This window comes from Arachis ipaensis, chromosome B4 (assembly GCF_059453495.1).
Source record: "Arachis ipaensis isolate K30076 ecotype BB chromosome B4, ASM5945349v1, whole genome shotgun sequence".
Classification (NCBI taxonomy): Eukaryota; Viridiplantae; Streptophyta; class Magnoliopsida; order Fabales; family Fabaceae; genus Arachis; species Arachis ipaensis.
The window spans coordinates 84,107,269-84,129,212 of NC_142439.1; the positions used below are offsets into that span (position 1 = coordinate 84,107,269).

General features: G+C 38.6%; 1 non-coding gene across 1 annotated transcript; it reads right to left on the reverse strand.

Annotated features, from left to right (window-relative positions):
* Positions 1–2,650: 2,650 nt before the first annotated feature.
* LOC148568177 (small nucleolar RNA R71) lies at positions 2,651–2,758 on the reverse strand. The gene has a single exon (XR_015881650.1). It is a non-coding gene; the product is annotated as a small nucleolar RNA R71 (small nucleolar RNA).
* Positions 2,759–21,944: the final 19,186 nt, after the last annotated feature.

Consider the following 21,944-nt stretch of genomic DNA (forward strand, 5'->3'; position numbering starts at 1 on the left):
CTATACGCTTATCTGAAATTCTCACCAATGAATTACATAAGTGTTTCTATCCTTCTTCTATTACTTATTTTCAAAAACTCCATAACTATTTTATATCTGCCTGACTGAGATTTACAAGGTGACCATAGCTTGCTTCATACCAACAATCTCCGTGGGATTCGACCCTTACTCACGTAAGGTATTACTTGGACGACCCAGTGCACTTGCTGGTTAGTTGTATCGAAGTTGTGACAAATTATGAATTGAGATTAGAGCACCAAGTTGTTGGAGCCATTACCAGAGATCACAATTTCGTGCACCAAGTTTTTGGCGCCGTTGCCGGGGATCGTTCGAGTTTGGACAACTGACGGTTCATCTTGTTGCTCAGATTGGGTAACTTTCTTTTCGTTTGCTTTTCAAAAAGTTTTCAAAAAAAATTTTCAAAAATCTTTCAAAAATGTATCCTTTGTTTTCGAAAATAAAAATAAAAATAAAAATGTTTTCAAAAATATATTTTTCTTCAGAATTTTTAAGAATGAATTCTAGTGTTTCATAAAGCATGTTGAAGCCTGGTTGGCCGTAAAGCCACGACTGTAGGGCATGTTAGGCGTGTCATGTCTGAGTTACATACTAAAGCTTGGCTGGCTATTTAGCCATGCCTGACCCTTTGATTGGGGCTTTAGACTAAAGAGCATAAGATTCCTGGAATTCATATTAAAAATTTTGGAATCCTTATTTTTGTTTTTCAAATAATTTTCGAAAAAATACAAAAAAAATTAGAAAATCATAAAAATAAAAAAAAATTATTTTGTGTTTCTTGAGTCAAGTTGTAAGTTTGGTGTCAATTGCATATTCATCTTGCATTTTTCGAAAATTCATGCATTCATAGTGTTCTTCATGATCTTCAAGTTGTTCTTGGTAAGTCTTCTTGTTTGATCTTGATGTTTTCTTGTTTTGTGTTGTATGGTGTTTTTCATATGCATTCTTGCATCCATAGAGTCTAAGCATCAAAGATTTCTAAGTTTGGTGTCTTGCATGTTTTCTTTGCATTAAAAATTTTTCAATAATGTGTTCTTGATGTTCATCATGATCTTCATAGTGTTCTTGGTGTTCATCTTGACATTCATAGCATTCTTGCATGCATTCATTGTTTTGATATAAAAATTTCATGCATTGCATAAATTTCATGTTTTTCTCTCTCATCATAAAAATTCAAAAAAAATCAAAAAAATATTTTTCCCTTTTTCACTCATAAATTTCGAAAATTTGAGTTGACTTTTTCAAAAATTTTTAAAATCTTGTTGTTTTTATGAGTCAAATCAAATTTTCAATTTAAAAATCTTATCTTTTTCAAAATCTTTTTCAAAAATCAAATCTTTTTCATTTTTCTTAGTTATTTTCGAAAATTTTAAAAATATTTTTCAAAAATCTTTTTCTTATTTTTATATCATATTTTCGAAAATAACAATCATCAATTAATGTTTTGATTCAAAAATTTCAAGTTTGTTACTTACTTGTTAAGAAAGATTCAAACTTTAAGTTCTAGAATCATATCTTGTGATTTCTTGTGAATCAAGTCATTAATTGTGATTTTAAAAATCAAATCTTTTTCAAAAACTAATTTCAAAAATATCTTTTTATCTTATCTTTTTAAAAAATTTGATTTCAAAATATCTTTTCTAACTTCCTAACTTTTTATCTTTTCAAAATTTGTTTCAACTAACTAACTAACTTTTTGTTTGATTCTTATCTTTTTCAAAACCACCTAACTAACTCTCTCTCTCTAATTTTCGAAAATATCTTCCCTCTTTTTCAAAATTTCTTTTTAATTAACTAATTATTTCAATTTTTAAATCTTAAATTTCGAAAATTACTAACATTTTTCAAAAACTATTTTCGAAAATTAATAACTCGTTTTCAAAAATTATTTTCGAAAATCCTCTCCCTCTCTCATCTTATTCTATTTATTTATTCATCTACTAACATCTCTTCCTCACATCACTCACCAAATTTGAACCCCCTCTTCTATCTGTGTTCGATTTTTTTTCTTCTTTTCTTCTTCTACTAACAATAAGGAATCTCTTTACTGTGACATAGAGGATTCCTCTTCTTTTCTTTTTCTCTTCTCTTTCTTATGAGCAGGGACAAAGAAAAAGGCATTCTTGTTGAAGCTGATCCAGAACCTGAAAGGACTCTGAAGAGAAAACTAAGAGAAGCTAAATTACAACAATCCAGAGACAACCTTATTGAAAATTTCGAACAAGTAAAGGAGATGGCAGCCGAACCCAACAACAATAATGCAAGGAGGATGCTTGGTGACTTTACTGCACCTAATTCCAATTTACATGGAAGAAGCATCTCCATTCCTGCCATTGGAGCAAACAACTTTGAGCTAAAACCTCATCTAGTTTCTCTGATGCAGCAGAACTGCAAGTTTCATGGACTTTCATCTGAAGATCCTTTTCAGTTCTTAACTGAATTTTTGCAGATCTGTGATACTGTTGAGACTAATGGAGTAGATCCTGAAGTCTACAGGCTCATGCTTTTCCCTTTTGCTGTAAGAGACAGAGCTAGAGTGTGGTTGGATTCTCAACCCAGAGATAGCCTGAACTCTTGGGATAAGCTGGTCACGGCTTTCTTAGCCAAGTTCTTTCCTCCTCAAAAGCTGAGCAAGCTTAGAGCTGATGTTCAAACCTTCAGACATAAAGAAGGTGAATCCCTCTATGAAGCTTGGGAAAGATACAAGCAGCTGACCAAAAAGTGTCCTTATGACATGCTTTCAGAATGGACCATCCTTGATATATTCTATGATGGTTTATCTGAGCTATCAAAGATGTCATTGGATACTTCTGCAGATGGATCCATTCACCTAAAGAAAACGCCTGCAGAAGCTCAAGAACTCATTGACATGGTTGCTAATAATCAGTTTATGTACACTTCTGAGAGGAATCCTATGAGTAATGGGATGCCTATGAAGAAGGGAGTTCTTGAAATTGATACTCTGAATGCCATATTAGCTCAGAATAAAATATTGACTCAGCAAGTCAATATGATTTCTCAGAGTCTGAATGGAATGCAAGCTGCATCCAACAGTACTCAAGAGGCATCTTCTGAGGAAGAAGCTTATGATCCTGAGAACCCTGCAATAGCAGAGTTAAAATACATGGGTGAACCATATGGAAACACCTATAATCCATCATGGAGAAATCATCCAAATCTCTCATGGAAGGATCAAAGGCCTCAACAAGATTTTAATAATGGTGGAAGAAACAGGTTTAACAATAATAAACCTTTTCCATCATCCACTCAGCAACAGACAGAGAACTCTGAACAAAACACCTCTAATTTAGCAAACTTAGTCTCCGATCTATCCAAGGCCACTGTAAGTTTCATGAATGAAACAAGGTCTTCCATTAGAAATTTGGAAGCACAAGTGGGCCAGTTGAGTAAAAGGATCACTGAAATCCCTCCTAGTACTCTCCCAAGCAATACAGAAGAGAATCCAAAAGGAGAGTGCAAGGCCATTGACATAAGCACCATGGCCGAACCTGTAAGGAAAGGAGAGGACGTGAATCCCAAGGAGGAAGACCTCCTGGGACGTCCAGTGATCAATAAGGAGCTTCCCTCTGAGGAATCAAAGGACTCTGAGGCTCATCTAGAGACCATAGAGATTCTATTGAACCTCCTTATGCCATTCATGAGCTCTGATGAGTAATCCTCTTCTGAAGAAAATGAGGATGTTACTGAAGAGCAAGCTGCCAAGTTGCTTGGTGCAATCATGAAGCTAAATGCCAAATTATTTGGTATTGAGACTTGGGAAGATGAACCTCCCTTGTTCACCAATGAACTAAGTGATCCAGATCAACTAACATTGCCTCAGAAGAGACAGGATCCTGGAAAGTTCATAATACCTTGTACCATAGGCACCATGATCTTTAAGGCTCTGTGTGACCTTGGTTCAGGAATAAACCTCATGCCCCTCTCTAAAATAGAGAAACTGGGAATCTATGGGGTGCAAGCTGCTAAAATCTCATTAGAGATGGCAGACAATTCAAGAAAACAGGCTTATGGACAAGTAGAGGACGTGTTAGTAAAGGTTGAAGGCCTTTACATCCCTGCTGATTTCATAGTCCTAGATACTGGGAAGGATGAGGATGAATCCATCATCCTAGGAAGACCTTTCCTAGCCACAGCAAGAGCTGTGATTGATGTGGACAGAAGAGAATTGATCCTTCAAATAAATGAGGACAAACTTGTGTTTACAACTCAAGGATCTCTCTCTGCATCCATGGAGAGGAAGCATAAAAAGCTTCTCTCAAAGCAGAGTCAAACAAAGCTCCCACAGTCAAACTCTAAGTTTGGTGTTGGGAGGCCACAACCAAACTCTAAGTTTGGTGTCAAACCCCCATATCCAAACTCTAAGTGTAGTGTTGGGAGGTTTCAACAAAGCTCTGCACATCTGTGAGGCTCCATGAGAGCCCACTGTCAAGCTATTGACATTAAAGAAGTGCTTGTTGGGAGGCAACCCAATGTTTATTTATCTAATTTTCATTGTTTTTCATGTTTTATTAGGTTCATGATCATGTGGAGTCAAAAAATAAACATAAAAATTGAAAACGGAATCAAAAACAGCAGAAGAAAAATCACACCCTGGAGGAAGACCTTACTGGCGTTTAAACGCCAGTAAGAAGCATGTTTTGGGCGTTCAACGCCAGAACAGAGCATGGTTCTGGCGCTGAACGCCAGAAATGGCAGCATCTGGGCGTTTGAACGCCAGAAATGCACCCTGGAGGAGAGCTGGCGCTGAACGCCCAGAACAAGCATGGTTCTGGTGTTCAACTCTAGAAACAGGCTACAAATGGGCGTTCAACGCCCAGAACAAGCACCAACCTGGCGCTGAACGCCTAGAGTTGTGTGCAAGGGCATTTTACATGCCTAATTTGGTGAAAGGCTGTAAATCCTTGAACACCTCAGGATCTGTGGACCCTACAGGATCACCTCAGGATCTGTGGACCCCACAGGATCCCTACCTACCTCCACTTACTTCTTCTCACCCCTCTTTCACACAATCCCATAAACACTCTTCCCCAAAACCCTTCACCAATCACCTCAATCTCTCTTCCCCATCACCTCTTCACCACTCACATCCATCCACTCTTCCCCATAAACCTACCTCATAAACTCCACCTACCTTCAAAATTCAAAATCAATTTCCCACCCAAACCCACCCTACATGGCCGAAACTTAACCCCCCTCCCTTCCCTATATAAAGCCTTCCATTCTTCCTCATTTTCACACAACACAACCCTCTCTTCTCTTCTTGGCCGAAACACACCTCCCCCCTCTTCTCCATCTTTTCTTCTTCTTCTTCATCTATTCTTTCTTCTCTTGCTCGAGGGCGAGCAAAATTCTAAGTTTGGTGTGGTAAAAGCATAAGTTTTTTGTTTTTCCATTACCATTGATGGCACCTAAGACCGAAGAATCCTCTAGAAAAGGGAAAGGAAAGACAAAAGCTTCCACCTCCGAGTCATGGGAGATGGAAAGGTTCATCTCCAAAGCCCATCAAGACTACTTCTATGATGTTGTGGCCAAGAAGAAGGTGATCCTCGAGGTCCCTTTCAAACTCAAAAGAAATGAGTATCCGGAGATCCGACATGAAATTCAAAGAAGAGGTTGGGAAGTTCTAACAAACCCCATCCAACAAGTCGGCATCCTAATGGTTCAAGAGTTCTATGCTAATGCATGGATCACTAGGAACCATGATCAAAGTAAGAACCCAAACCCAAAGAATTATCTCACCATGGTTCGGGGGAAATACTTAGATTTTAGTCCAGAAAATGTGAGGTTGGTGTTCAACTTGCCAAACATGGAAGAGAACGCACGCCCCTACACAAGGAGAGTCAACTTTGATCAAAGGTTGGACCAAGTCCTCATGGACATATGTGTAGAAGGAGCTCAATGGAAGATTGACTCAAAAGGCAAACCGGTTCAACTAAGAAGACTAGACCTTAAGCCTGTAGCTAGAGGATGGTTGGAGTTCATTCAATGCTCAATCATTCCCACTAGCATCATGATTGGAGAAGAGGTGGAAGTTTATGAGATTATACCTCAAGAACTCTACAAGGTGGCTGACAAGTCCTCCACTATGGCAAGGTTAGCCTTTCCTCACCTCATTTGCCACCTATGCAATTCGGCTGGGATTGACATAGAGGGAGATATCCTCATTAAAGAGGACAAGCCCATCACTAAGAAAAAGATGGAGCAAGCAAGAGAGCCCATTCATGGAGCTCAAGAGGCGCATGAAGCTCATCACCATGAGATCCCGGAGATGCCTCAAATGCATTTTCCTCCACAAAACTATTGGGAGCAAATCAACACCTCCCTAGGAGAACTAAGCTCTAACATGGGAAAATTAAGGGTGGAACATCAAGAGCACTCCATCATCCTTCATGAAATAAGAGAAGATCAAAAAGCAATGAGGGAGGAGCAACAAAGACAAGGAAGAGACATAGAAGAGCTCAAGGACATCATTGGTTCCTCAAGAAGGAAACGCCACCATCACTAAGGTGGACTCATTCCTTGTTCTTACATTCTCTATTTTTCGTTATGTGCTTATCTATGTTTGTGTCTTCATTACATGATCTTTAGTAGTTAGTAACTTTGTCTTAAAGTTATGAATGTCCTATGGATCCATCACCTCTCTTAAATGAAAACTGTTTTAATTCAAAAGAACAAGAAGTACATGAGTTTCGAATTTATCCTTGAACTTAGTTTAATTATATTGATGTGGTGACAATGCTTCTTGTTTTCTGAATGAATGCTTGAACAGTGCATATGTCTTTTGAAGTTGCTGTTTAAGAATGTTAAATATGTTGGCTCTTGAAAGAATGATGACAATGAGACATGTTATTTGATAATCTGAAAAATCATAAAAAAATGATTCTTGAAGCAAGAAAAAGCAGCAAAGAACAAAGCTTGCAGAAAAAAAAATAGAAAGAAAAAGAAAAAGCAAGCAGAAAAAGCCAAAAGCTCTAAAAACCAAGAGGCAAGAGCAAAAAGCCAGTAACCCTTAAAACCAAAAGGAAAGGGTAAATAAAAAGGATCCCAAGGCTTTGAGCATCAGTGGATAGGAGGGCCTAAAGGAATAAAATCCTGGCCTAAGCGGCTAAACCAAGCTGTCCCTAACCATGTGCTTGTGGCGTGAAGGTGTCAAGTGAAAACTTGAGACTGAGCGGTTAAAGTCAAGGTCCAAAGCAAAAAAAAAAAGAGTGTGCTTAAGAACCCTGGACACCTCTAATTGGGGAGTTTAGGAAAGCTAAGTCACAATCTGAAAAGGTTCACCCAATTATGTGTCTGTGGCATTTATGTATCCGGTGGTAATACTGGAAAACAAAGTGCTTAGGGCCACGGCCAAGACTCATAAAATAGCTGTGTTCAAGAATCATCATACTGAACTAGGAGAATCAATAACACTCTCTGAACTCTGAGTTCCTATAGATGCCAATCATTCTGAACCTCAACGGATAAAGTGAGATGCCAGAACTATTCAAGAGGCAAAAAGCTATAAGTCCCGCTCATTTGATTGGAGCTATGTTTCATTGATAGTTTGGAATTTATAGTATATTCTCTTCTTTTTATCCTATTTGATTTTCAGTTGCTTGGGGACAAGCAACAATTTAAGTTTGGTGTTGTGATGAGCGGATAATTTGTACGCTTTTTGGCATTGTTTTTAGTATGTTTTTAGTAGGATCTAGTTAATTTTAGGGATGTTTTCATTAGTTTTTATGTTAAATTCACATTTCTAGACTTTACTATGAGTTTGTGTATTTTTCTGTGATTTCAGGTATTTTCTGGCTGAAATTGAGGGACTTGAGCAAAAATCAGATTCAGAGGTTGAAGAAGGACTGCTGATGCTGTTGGATTCTGACCTCCCTGCATTCAAAGTGAATTTTCTGGAGCTACAGAACTCAAAATGGCGCGCTTCTAATTGCGTTGGAAAGCAGACATCCAGGGCTTTCCAGCAATGTATAATAGTCCATACTTTGGCCGAGTTTAGATGACTTAAAAGGGCGTTTAACGCCAGTTCTACGCTGCTGTCTGGAGTTAAACGCCAGAAACAAGTCACAAACCAGAGTTGAACGCCAGAAATACGTTACAACCTGGCGTTCAACTCCAAAAAGAGCCTCTGCACGTGTAATATTCAAGCTCAGCCCAAGAACACACCAAGTGGGCCCCGGATGTGGATTTATGCATCAATTACTTACTTCTGTAAACCCTAGTAGCTAGTTTATTATAAATAGGACTTTTTACTATTGTATTAGACATCTTTGATCAGTTGTATGCTATCTTAGATCACGTTGGAGGGCTGGCCTTTCGGCCATGCCTGAACCTTCTTCACTTATGTATTTTCAACGGTAGAGTATCTACACTCCATAGATTAAGGTGTGGAGCTCTGTTGTTCCTCAAAGATTAATGCAAAGTACTACTGTTTTTCTATTCAATTCATCTTATTTCGCTTCTAAGATATTCATTCGCACTTCAACCTGAATGTGATGAACGTGACAATCATCATCATTCCTTATGAACGCGTGCCTGACAACCACTTCCGTTCTCCCTTAGATTGAATGAGTATCTCTTAGATCTCTTAATCAGAATCTTCGTGGTGTACGCTAGATTGATGGCGGCATTCAAGAGAATCCAGAAAGTCTAAACCTTGTCTGTGGTATTCCGAGTAGGATTCAATGATTGAATGACTGTGACGAGCTTCAAACTCGCGAGTGCTGGGCGTAGTGACAGACGCAAAAGGAGGGTAAATCCTATTCCAGCATGATCGGGAACCTCAAATGATTAGCCGTGCCGTGATAGGACATCTTGGACCATTTTCACAAGAGGAGGGGATGTAGCCACTAACATCGGTGATGCCCTTGTATAAAGCCAGCCATGGAAAGGAGTAAGACTGATTGGATGAAGGCAGCAGGAAAGCAGAGGTTCAGAGGAACGAAAGCATCTCTATACGCTTATCTGAAATTCTCACCAATGAATTACATAAGTGTTTCTATCCTTCTTCTATTACTTATTTTCGAAAAATCCATAACTATTTTATATCTGCCTGACTGAGATTTACAAGGTGACCATAGCTTGCTTCATACCAACAATCTCCGTGGGATTCGACCCTTACTCACGTAAGGTATTACTTGGACGACCCAGTGCACTTGCTGGTTAGTTGTATCGAAGTTGTGACAAATTATGAATGGAGATTAGAGCACCAAGTTGTTGGAGCCATTACCAGAGATCACAATTTCGTGCACCAGGGACCATATGTGATTACAAGTGTATCACTATATGGTTATGTGGAGCTTCAAGATATTGATTCTGATAAGAAGTTCATTGTTAATGGACAGAGAATCAAGCACTATCTTGAAGGCAATGTTGAGCAAGAGTGCTTAAGGCTAAGGCTAGATTAAAAACTCAGCAAGGTCCAGCTAAAGACAATAAAGAAGCGCTTGCTGGGAGGCAACCCAGCCATGGGGCATCATTTCCTCTAAGCATTTTGCCCTATTCTTGATTTAATTTGTTTATATAAAGTTCATTGATACTAAGGTAAAGAGTCAATTGTATAAGTTTACAGGGTTACAAAAGGATTCTGCACACAAAACAGAGAAAAAGAGCTCACTGGCAAGAAAACGCTAGTAAAAGTCTATTTTGGGCGTTCAACGCCCAAAAGAAGCATTCACTGGGCGTTGAACGCCAGTAAGGATAGCCATCTGGGCGTTAAATGCCAGAAAGAAGCATCTTCTGGGTGTTGAACGCCAGAAAGAAGCTCCTTCTGGGCGTTTAACGCCAGATTTACAGCGTCCTGGGCGTTCAAAAAAACGCCCAGTGACAAAGGAGTTCCTGGCGTTCAACGCCAGAAAGAAGCAACAGCTGGGCGTTGAACACCCAAGAGAAGCAGCAGTTGGGCGTTGAACGCCCAAAACATGCAGCGTTTGGGCGTTCAAACGCCAGGATGGTGGGGAGGAGGTAATTTCGTTTTTACTTCATATTTTTCATTTTAATTTTAATTTTCATGTTTCAATTCATGATTTCTTGCATAAACATGTTACAAACCCTGATTTCTAAAATCCCTAATTTCTAAAAACCCTACTTTAAAAATATCAAATATATCTTGATCCATAAGCACAAATCCTTTTTTTTCAATCCAATTCAACTCTTTTTCAAATTTTCAAAACAAATCTATCTCTTTTCATTCTAAAATCTTTTCAACTAATCAATATCTTTTTTTAATCTCCATATTATCTTTTTCAAAAATCCAAATTTATCTTTTTCAAATATCTTTCATATCTCTTCAATGTTAAATTATATCTTTTCTTATCATACTTATTTCTTTTTAAATCATAACTTCTATCTTATCTTTCTCCCTATTTTCGAAAACCCACCCCCTCCCTTTTAAAAACACATTCGGCCTCCCTCCTCTCATCTACCATTCAACACTCGCTCTCCTTCTATCCCTCTCCTTTCTTTCTTTTGCTTGAGGACAAGCAAACCTCTAAGTTTGGTGTGTTTATCCGTGATCACTAAACTATACCCACTAAGATCATGGCTCCTAAAGGAAAATAACCCACTCCAAGAGGCAAGAAAGAGAGTGTTCCAAAACCACTTTGGAATCAACGGAGGTTCTTAACCAAAGAACATTCAGACCATTACTACAAAATAATGGGTCTAAGATCAGTGATCCCGGAAGTCAAGTTCGATCTGAAAGAAGATGAATATCCGGAGATCCAAGAGTAGATTCGAAACAAGAACTGGGAAGTCCTAGCTAATCTTGAAACGAAAGTGGGAAGGAATAAGGTTCAGGAATTCTATGCTAATCTGTGGCAAACAGACAGGCAGAAAATATCTGGAACTGCCCTCTATGACTATAGGACTGCGGTCAGAGAAAAGATTGTTCATATCCACCTTGACAAAATCAGGGAGATCTTTAAGCTACCTCAGCAGAAAGATGACCCAGACTCTTTCAATAGGAGAATGATGAGAACAAACAAGGGCTTGGATAAGATTCTAGAGGATATATGCATCCCTAAAGCCAGGTGGACTACCAGCACGAAGGGTGTCCCAAATCAACTCAAGAGAGAAGATCTCAAACCAGTCGCCAGAGGATGGCTGGACTTCATTGGGCGTTCTATATTGCCCACCAGCAACCGTTCTGAAGTCAATGTTAAAAGAGCAGTGATGATCCATTGCATTATGTTGGGAAAAGAAGTAGAAGTTCATCAACTGATTCCATCTGAATTCTACATACTTGCTAACAAGAACTCCAAGGATGCCAGGTTGGCTTATCCAAGCCTAATATCTATGCTCTGCAAAGATGCTGGAGTAAAGATGGGAATAACAGAGTATATCTCAGTGGAGCAGCCAATCACTAAAATCACAATGGAAAAACAACAAGTGCAGGATGATCCCATCAAGAGGAGGGCCCAAGAATTCCTACCAGAACTCCCTTAATTTGAATGCTGGGAACATCTTGAAGCATCTGTTACTAAGTTGCAAGAAGCTATGGACCAATTAAAAGAAGAACAGCAAAATCAAAACAGCATACTCTACAAACTGCTCAGGGAACAAGAAGAGCAAGGGCGTGACTTCAAAGAACTGAAGCGTCAGAAACTATCTCTTGAAGGGCCAAGCACACCACAGACTAAAGAGGCATCCACTTCCCAACTTCAAGGTTGTTGAGATCTGATCTTAACCTTAACCCTGTGATAACTTTTTTTTTATTTGAGTTTCACCTTAGGAGTCATATAGTAATAATTAGTATCTATATTTTTTATTTTATCTCCAATTAAGCTATAATTTATTTCTCTCATCATCATTAAACATGAATAAAATAGAAGATTTTCTTTAGAATAAGGAGTCAATAATTTTCGAGTTTTTAATAAGAAAAATTCTAATTATTTACATGTGGTGGCAATGCTTTTTGTCTTCTGAATGAATGCTTGAACAGTGCATATGTCTTTTGAATTTGATTTTTTAGAATGTTAAATATGTTGGCTCTTGAAAGAATGATGAACATGAGACATGTTATTGGTAATCTGAAAAATCATAAAAAATGATTCTTGAAGCAAGAAAAAGCAGTGAATACAAAGCTTACAAAAAAAAAAAGGCAAGCAGAAAAAGCCAATAGCCCTTAAAACCAAAAGGCAAGGGTAATAAAAAGGATCCAAGGCTTTGAGCATCAGTGGATAGGAGGGCCTAAAGGAATAAAATCCTAGTCTAAGCGGCTAAACCAAGTTGTCCCTAGCCATGTGCTTGTGGCGTGAAGGTGTCAAGTGAAAACTTGAGACTGAGCGGTTAAAGTCAAGGTCCAAAGCAAAAAGAAAAGTGTGCTTAAGAACCCTGGACACCTCTAATTGGGGACTTTAGCAAAGCTGAGTCACAATCTGAAAAGGTTCACCCAACTATGTGTCTGTGGCATTTATGTATCCCGACTGGAAAATAAAGTGCTTAGGGCTACGGCCAAGACTCATAAAAGTAGCTGTGTTCAAGAATCAACATACTAAACTAGGAGAATCAATAACACTATCTGAACTCTGAGTTCCTATAGATGCCAATCATTCTGAGCTTCAATGGATAAAGTGAGATGCCAAACCTGTTCGGAAGCAAAAAGCTACTAGTCCCGCTAATTTAATTAGAATCTGAGCTTCACCCAAAAACTCTGAGATATTATTGCTTCTTGACTTATTTGTATTCTATTTTATTTGTCTAGTTGCTTGGGGACAAGCAACAATTTAAGTTTGGTGTTGTGATGAACGAATATTTTATATGCTTTTTGGCGTTAATTTCCTATAGTTTTTAGGATGTTTTAGTTAGTTTTTAGTTTATTTTCATTAGTTTCTATGCAAAATTCATATTTCTGGACTTTACTATGACTTTGTGTATTTTTCTGTAATTTTAGGTATTTTCTGGCTGAAATTGAGGGAACTGAGCAAAAATCTAATTCAGGCTGAAAAAGGACTGCTGATGTTGTTGGATCCTGACCTCTCTGCAATCGAAATGGAATTTCTGGAGCTACATGAGTCCAATTGACGCGCTTCCAATTGCGTTGGAAGGTAGACATCCAGGGCTTTCCAGAAATATATAATAGTCCATACTTTGCTCAAGGATAGACGACGTAAACTGGCGTTCAACGCCAGTTCCATGTTGCAGTCTGGCGTCCAGCGCCAGAAACAAGTTACAAGTTAGAGTTCAACGCCAGAAATAGGTTACAACCTGGCGTTGAACGCCCAAAACAGCCCAGGCACGTGAGAAGCTTTAGTCTCAGCCCCAACACACACCAAGTGGGCCCCAGAAGTGGATTTCTGCACTATCTATCATAGTTTACTCATTTTCTGTAAACCTAGGTTACTAGTTTAGTATTTAAACAACTTTTAGAGATTTATTTTGTATCTCATGACACTTTAGATATGAAATTTGTACCTTTTGGCAGCATGAGTCTCTAAACCCCATTGTTGGGGGTGAGGAGCTCTGCAGCGTCTCGATGAATTAATGCAAGTACTTATGTTTTCCATTCAAACATGTGTGTTCCTCTCTAAGATACTCATTCGCGCTTAACTATGGAGAGGGTGATGATCCGTGACACTCATCACCTTCCTCAATCCATGAACATGTGTCTGACAACCACCTCCATTCTATATTAGAATGAATGATTATCTCTTAGATTTCTTAATCAGAATCTTCGTGGTATAAGCTAGATCAATGGTGGCATTCATGAGAATCCGGAAAGTCTAAACTTGTCTGTGGTATTCCGAGTAGGATTCTGGGATTGGATGACTGTGACGGGCTTCAAACTCGCAAGTGCTGGGCATAGTGACAGACGTAAAAGGATAGTCAATATTATTCCAGCATGATCGAGAACTTTCAGATGATTAGCCGTGCTGTGACAGAGCATTTGGACCATTTTCACTGAGAAGATGGGAAGTAGCCATTGACAACGGTGACACCTTACATAGAGCTTGCCATGGAAGGAACTTTGCACTTTTTCATGCATGAGGGAAGAGGAATACAAGAGAAAAGCTGAAATTCAGAAGACAAAGCATCTCCAAAACTCCAACATATTCTCCATTACTGCATAATAAGTATTTATTTCATGCTCTTTTATTCCTTGCAATCAAATTTGATAAGTGAATTGTTTTATTATTTTCCTGACTAAGAGTTACAAGGTAACCATAGACTGCTTCAAGCCAACAATCTCTGTGGGATCGACCCTTACTCACGTAAGGTATTACTTGGACGACCCAGTGCACTTGCTGGTTAGTTGTGTGAATTTGTGAAGAATTGTAATTTCCAATTTCGTGCACCAGTAACAAACCCCTTAAAAATTGTTAACCGAGTATTCAAACCTCGGGTCGTCTTCTCAAGGAACTGCAAGGAAGTATGTTCTTATTATTGGCTATAAGGATTGTATTCGGGGTTTAGAAGGTGAGAAGCAAGTGATTTGAACGACAAGTAAAGTAAATGGCAATTAAAATAAATAAATACTGTAAAGTAACTTTTGGCAAGGTAAGAGAAATTAGAAGTCCAACTTAGTTATCTCTCTCAACAATAATGAAAGTTGAATCTAAATTCCACTTAGTTAACCCTTACTAAAGCAAAGGAAAGTCAAGGGACTAATTAGTTTGACCTTCGAATCCTAATTATTTCCTAAGAAAAAGTTGGGATTATTGAAGTTCAGTTTAATTAGCAAGATAACGATTATCAATTATGCTGAGGTTGATAACTGTTGAGTTACTGATTTCTTAACCAGGACCAAAAGGGGAAAAAGTAAATTGCTGGAATAAAATATCTTCAGATTGGAAACAATGATAACATAAATTAAAAAGAGAAATCATAAACTGAAAATACCTCAAATATCATTAATTCAAATAATAATCTGTAACATGGAATAATTCATAAATTCAATTATAAAAGTAAATAATCAACTCAAGTGCTGGAATAAATAAAAGTGAAAGGGAAGCAAAAACAAAGAAACATTAAACCTGGATCGAGAGTCACTCTTACAAACTAAGAGAAGTCCTAAATCCTAAGAGAGAGAGGAGAGAACCTCTCTCAAGACTAAATCTAAATCATGGGAAGTAAAAATTGGCGAGCCTCCTTTGAATGGATGCATTCCCCCACTTTATAGCCTCTAATCTGTGTGTTCTAGGCTGAAAACTGGGTCAAAAGCAGCCCAGAAATCGTCCCTTGCGATTTCTGTTACGTTCAGATCGCGGGCAAGTGACGCGGAGGCGTCTTCCACGCAGCCACGTGGATTGCTTTCCTGCCAGGTCACGCGTCCGCGTGATCCACGCGTTCGCGTCGCCTGGCGTCGGGGCAGCTATGGCAAATTATATATCAAATCGAAGCCCCGGATGTTAGCTTTCCAACGCAACTGGAACCGCATCGTTTGGACCTTTGTAGCTAAAGTTATAGCCTTTTCAGTGCGAAGAGGTCAGGCTGGATAGCTTAGCAGTTTCTCTAACTTCTTGTATTCCTTCCACTTTTGCATGCTTCCTTTCCATTCTCAGAGCCATTCCTGCCCTGTAATCTCTGAAAACTCTTAACACACATATCAAGGCATCTAATGGTAATAAGAGAGGATTAATAATAAGCAAATATAAGATCAAAGAAGCATGTTTTCAATTATAGCACAAAACTAGGAAGGAAAATGTAAAACATGCAAATAGTATGAATAAGTGGGTAAAGAGTTGATAAAATCCACTCAATTGAGCACAAGATAAATCATAAAATAGTGGTTTATCACAGGGGCGTGAGCTACTGGAGCTGAAGCGCCAGAAGCTCTCCCTTGAAGGACCAAACACCCCACAGATTGAAGGAGCATCCACTTCTCAAAATCAAGGTTGTTGAGTCCTAACTTTGTGATAACCTTTATTATTAGGAATTTATTTTAAGAGTCATTTATTTTTCTGTCTTCTATTATTATTGGTTTGCTCTTATATTTATTTCTGAGTCTTATTTTTATTCCATGATTAATAAAATTTAAATTTTATGTCTTAAAGCTATGAATATCCTATGAATCCATCACCTTTCTTAAAGGAAAAAAGTTTTCTGAAAAAGAAAAAGAAATACAGGAATTTTAAATTGTAAAACAGATTAATTATTTTGATGTGGTGGCAATACTTTTTGTTTTTCTGAATGAATGCTTGAACAGTGCATATTTTTAAATTTTTTGTTTATGAATGTTGAAATTGTTGGCTCTTGAAAGAATGATGGAAAAGGAGAAATGTTATTGATAATCTGAAAAATCATAAAAATGATTCTTGAAGCAAGAAAAACCAGTGAAAAGCTTGCAAAAAAAAAAGAGAGGCGAAAAAAAATAATAAAAGAAAAAGAAAGAAAAAGAAAAAGCAAGCAGAAAAAGTCAATAGCCCTTTAAACCAAAAGACAAGGGTAAAATAAAAAGGATCCAAGGCTTTGAGCATCAGTGGATAGGAGGGCCCACAGGAATAAAATCTTGGCCTAAGCGGCTAAACCAAGCTGTTCCTAACCATGTGCTTGTGGCGTGAAGGTGTCAAGTGAAAAGCTTGAGACTGAGCGGTTAAAGTCGTGATCCAAAGCAAAAAGAGTGTGCTTAAAAGCTCTGGACACCTCTAATTGGGGACTCTAGCAAAGCTGAGTCACAATCAGAAAAGGTTCACCCAGTTATGTGTCTGTGGCATTTATGTATCCAGTGGTAATACTGGAAAACAAAATGCTTAGGGTCACGGCCAAGACTCATAAAGTAACTGTGTTCAAGAATCAACATACTGAACTAGGAGAATCAATAACACTATCTGAATTATGAGTTCCTATAGATGCCAATCATTCTAAGCTTCAAAGGATAAAGTGAGATGCCAAAACTGTTCAAAAGCAAAAAGCTAATAGCCCCGCTCATCTAATTAAGACTGATCTTCATAGTTGTTTTCAGAATTTATTGTATATTCTCTTCTTTTTATCCTACTTTGTTTTTAGTTGCTTGGGGACAAGCAACAATTTAAGTTTGGTGTTGTGATGAGCGGATAATTTATACGCTTTTTGGCATTGTTTTTAGTATGTTTTTAGTATATTTTAGTTAGTTTTTATTATGTTTTTATTAGTTTTTATTCAAAAATCATATTTCTGGACTTTACTATGATTTTTTGTGTTTTTCTATGATTTCAGGTATTTTCTGACTGAAATTGAGGGACCTGAGCAAAAATCAGATTCAGAGGCTGAAAAAGGACTGCAGATGCTGTTAGATTCTGACCTCCCTGCAGTTGAAGTGAATTTTCTGGAGCTACAGACGCCCAAATGGCGCGCTCTCAATTGCGTTGAAAATTAGACATCCTGGGCTTTCCAGCAATATATAATAGTCCATACTTTGCCCAAGATTTGATGGCCCAAACTGGCATTCCAAGTCAGCATAAAAATTATTGCGTCAAAACGCCAGAACTGGCATAAAAGCTGGAGTTAAACGCCCAAACTGGCACAAAAGCTGGCGTTTAACTCCAAGAAAAGTCTCTACATGTGAAAGCTTCAATGCTCAGCCCAAGCACACACCAAGTGGGCCCGGAAGTGGATTCTGCATCATTTAATCATTTCTGTAAACCCTAGGCTACTAGTTTTCTATAAATAGGACCTTTTACTATTGTATTTACACACCTCATGACACTTTACACGTTTCATATTGTATCTTTGACGGCATGAGTCTCTAAACTCCATGGTTGGGGGTGAGGAGCTCTGCTGTGTCTCGATGAATTAATGCAATTACTACTATTTTCCATTCAATCAGGCTTGTTTCTATTCTAAGATATTCACTCGCACTTCAACCTGATGAATGTGATGATCCGTGACACTCATCATCATTCTCACCTATGAACGCGTGCCTGACAACCACTTCCATTCTATCTGCAATAGCTTGAGTGTGTATCTCTTAGCCTCTATTCCGAAAGATCAGAGTCTTCGTGGTATAAGCTAGAATCAATTGGCGGCCATTCCTGAGATCCGAAAAGTCTAAACCTTGTCTGTGGTATTCCGAGTAGGATCTGGGAAGGGATGACTATGACGAGCTTCAAACTTGCGAGTGCTGGGCGTAGTGACAGATGTAAAAGGATCAAAGGATCCTATTCCAACATGAGTGAGAACCGACAGATGATTAGCCGTGCGGTGACAGCGCATTTGGACCATTTTCACTGAGAGGATGGATGGTAGCCATTGACAACGGTGATCCACCAACATACAGCTTGCCATAGAAGGAACCTTGTGTGCGTGAAGAAGAAGATAGTAGGAAAGCAGAGATTCAGAAGACAGAGCATCTCCAAAACTTCAACCTGTTCTCCATTACTGCATAACAAGTATTTATTTCATTTTTTTTACTTTTTACAATTAAAACTAAGAATCATTACTGATATCCTGACTAAGAATTACAAGATAACCATAGCTTGCTTCAAGCCGACAATCTCCGTGGGATCGACCCTTACTCACGTAAGGTATTACTTGGATGACCCAGTACACTTACTGGTTAATTGTGCGGAATCACAAAAGTGTGATTGTAATTTCGTGCACCAACCTCCCCACACTTAAAAGTGTGCACCGTCCTCGGTGCATTCAAAGATGAGCAAGGGGGTATGGCGATTTTCTGGATTGCTACCTTTAGCTGGTAGATCAACCGGTTACTGCGCGTTCTTTCTTCCACTTCCATTTTTGCTTGTGGTGCATCATTCATGAAAAACAAAAATATAACACCATAAGATGAGATAACTCAAAAACAAGGAAGCATACATTGTTGGGAATGAGGTACTAATCACTAGAATTGAGTGAGTGAATTAGTGTGACATTAGGAAAATAGGGATGTGAGTTCTAGATTAGGCACCTTTTAGAACACACATTAGCATAAAAAGTTATGTCACAAAAGGAGCATGCACTTTATTCATTTTAGTGAGCTTGAGATGCTTTAAGTAAACTTTTAAGGTAAAACAAGAATTAAAGAAGCATGAAGGCATTCAAGCTATAAGCATATGGATGCATATGATCATGAAATACAATGCATTAAGGTAAATGCACACCATCCAATGTCAAAAGATTGCCTAATCAAAGAATAGGGTTCAAATCACATGGTGGCCAGATCATGCAATTCAAGAAGAGTTACAAGCTCGAAGGCAATTCTCATCACTTGGTATTCTTAAAAGGTAAGCATGAAAAAACTCAAGACCAAGTAGCAAAATATAACCTTAACAATAGAATCCAACAAAGATTATAAACATAATGATGTTAAGATAACATCCCGTTTAGTACTCAGCAACAATTAATGGTAAACAAGATTAACAATCCAACACTTACAATGAAAAAGAGAAAATGAAAATTAAATTAACTAACTAACTAAATAACTAACTAAAATAAATGGTTATCAATGGTGTTTGGGAGTGTTGGATGAGGGGTTGAAGAAGGGAAGAAGAAAGGAGAAGGAAAGAAATGGAAAGAGGAGAAGAAAAGAGATGTGTTGAAGGAAGGACATCCGCGCGTATGCGCGTGGATGGTGGTACAATGGACGCGACGCGTACGCGTACATGGCGCGTGCGCGCGGATGGCTTATTTCGAGAGTGATGCGTACGCGTCATGTGCGCGTACACGCGAGTTGGTTTGTGCGAAAGGCACAATGCTAGCGCAGCATTCGCACAACTCTCGGGTTTTTGGCTTGCGGTGGAATTTCTCAATCCACGCGTACGCGTACATGGCGCGTCCACGTGGGTAGGTGAAAATGCTTGATGCATGCGTACGCGCGCAGTCCGCGTACGCGCGGATGGTGCTCTATTTTTCAAAAATATTTTTTTATTTATTTATTTTTCTATGTTTTTGCACCAATCCAAGCATTCCAAACCTCCAAACAGCTACCAAAACACCATAAAACCTTATTTAACATACTAAACTACCAATTATACTCAACTAACTAAACTAAACATGAAATCAAACCAATTTCTACCAATATTTACAAAAGAAAAAATGAAAGGAGTTTACCATGGTGGGGTGTCTCCCACCTAGCACTTTTATTTATTGTCCTTGAGTTGGACTTATGGGGAGCTCCTCTTAAGGTGGCTTGTGCTTGAACTCATCTTGGAACATCCATCAATGCTTGAGTCTCCAATAAGCTCCATTCTTCAAGTTCAATTTTCCCAAGCTTTGATAGAGTTCTTCATAGATTATGGGCTCCCAAAATTGATTCTCCTTGTGTGATCTGGGATCCCATACTTTATTTTCACACCCGTCCTTGAATTGATCATCATTAGTCCATCCAGGTGGCAAGTAAGGTGAATTCTCAATAAAGTGACCAACAATCCTCTTAGACCCATCTAGTTGAGCACTACTCCAACCTTTATATCTCATGTTTGATGCATCAACCATAATGAGCCTTGATTTGCAACACCAACCACAAAACCTTTTTCGCTTACGCTTCATCCCACAAAGTTCCCTAAGTTGGCCATCCGTTTCAAGCAAACCATATTCAAGTGGGATAATAAAGCTAATAGAAATGAATTTTACCCACTCAAATGAAGGTGTAGATGGAAACCTAGGCAAAGAAGCGTCCAAGGATCTTGACAAAGCGTATTCAATTCCCATCCTCCTTTTTCTAAGGATCTCCACCTTCTCACAAGATCTCTTAATCTCAATCCTTTGTTCAATAATTTTATCTAAGCCTTTTCCCTTAATCAAGTCATAATTGGGAGGTTGAGAGAAATTTACCTCCTCAACGCTCTCAAATCTACTGGGAGAAGGTTCTTCATGCTCAAAGGATTCTCCACCACTAAGACTTGATGCTTGATCTTCATCACCAAGGAAACTCAATTCTTGCTCTATCCCATTTAATTCTTCCTAAGGGATATGCCTTGGAGGTTGTGCACATTCCTCCTCAACATCAACTTTAATCTTATTGGAGGGGTTTTTTTCAACTCTATGTTCCCATGGAGGCTCCGCATCTCCTAAGTCTTCAACCACTTCTTCCTTTTCTTCAACAATTATAGCTTCCTCTAATTGTTCCAACATAAAGCAATAATTCTCATCATCCAATCTCTCCTTCATGCTATGCTCTCCCTTGGGTTCTTTACATGTAGCCATGGGAGTTCCTTGAGTATTCAAGCATTGGGATGCTAACCGGTTCACCACCTTATCTAAGGCGGCCGTGAAATTTTGTACCTTCCTTTTCATCTCCTCTTGGCCTTGAAGAAGAACATCAAGGACGTCATCTATTGGAGGTTGGGGTGGATGGAAGGGTTCATCAATTTTGGGGAAGGATTCATAGTAGGGAGGTGGTTCTTCTTGGTAGGGTTGTGGTGGTTCAATAATTTCCACTCTTTTCACTTGTTTCACAACACGCTCCATGGTTGCTTGAAGTTGATCCAATGTTTCCTTGAGATGATCCCTTGACTCTTGTTCCTCTTGGATAATATGATTTGGATCATACGGCTCTTGGATCGATGGACATGAGTATTTTTCCATGGGAGGTTGTGGTGGGAAGTAGAGTTCATCTTGTGGTTGAAAATTTTCATATGTTGAAGGTGGTTTATTTTGGTAATAATATGGAGGGGGTGGTTCTTGAAAATGTTGATCTTGGAATAGTGGTGGCTCTATATGTGGTTCATATGGCTCATATGGTTGTTGTAATTGTGGATATGGATGAGGGTCATATGACGGTGGTTGGTGAAAAGGGGCTTGTGAGTATGGTTGAAGGTTATGTTGAGGATATGGCTCATAGGCATATGGTGGTGGTTCTTGAAAATTACAAGGAGATTCACCATAGCCATTTGATTGATATGCATCATAGAATGGCTCTTGTTCATAGTGCATTGGTAGAGGTTGTTGCCAAGAGGATTGATCATATGCATATGGCTCCTCCCACTTTTGATTATCCCATCCTTGATACACATCCTCATTGTAGCCCTCATTTCCTATAACATAGTTAGAAC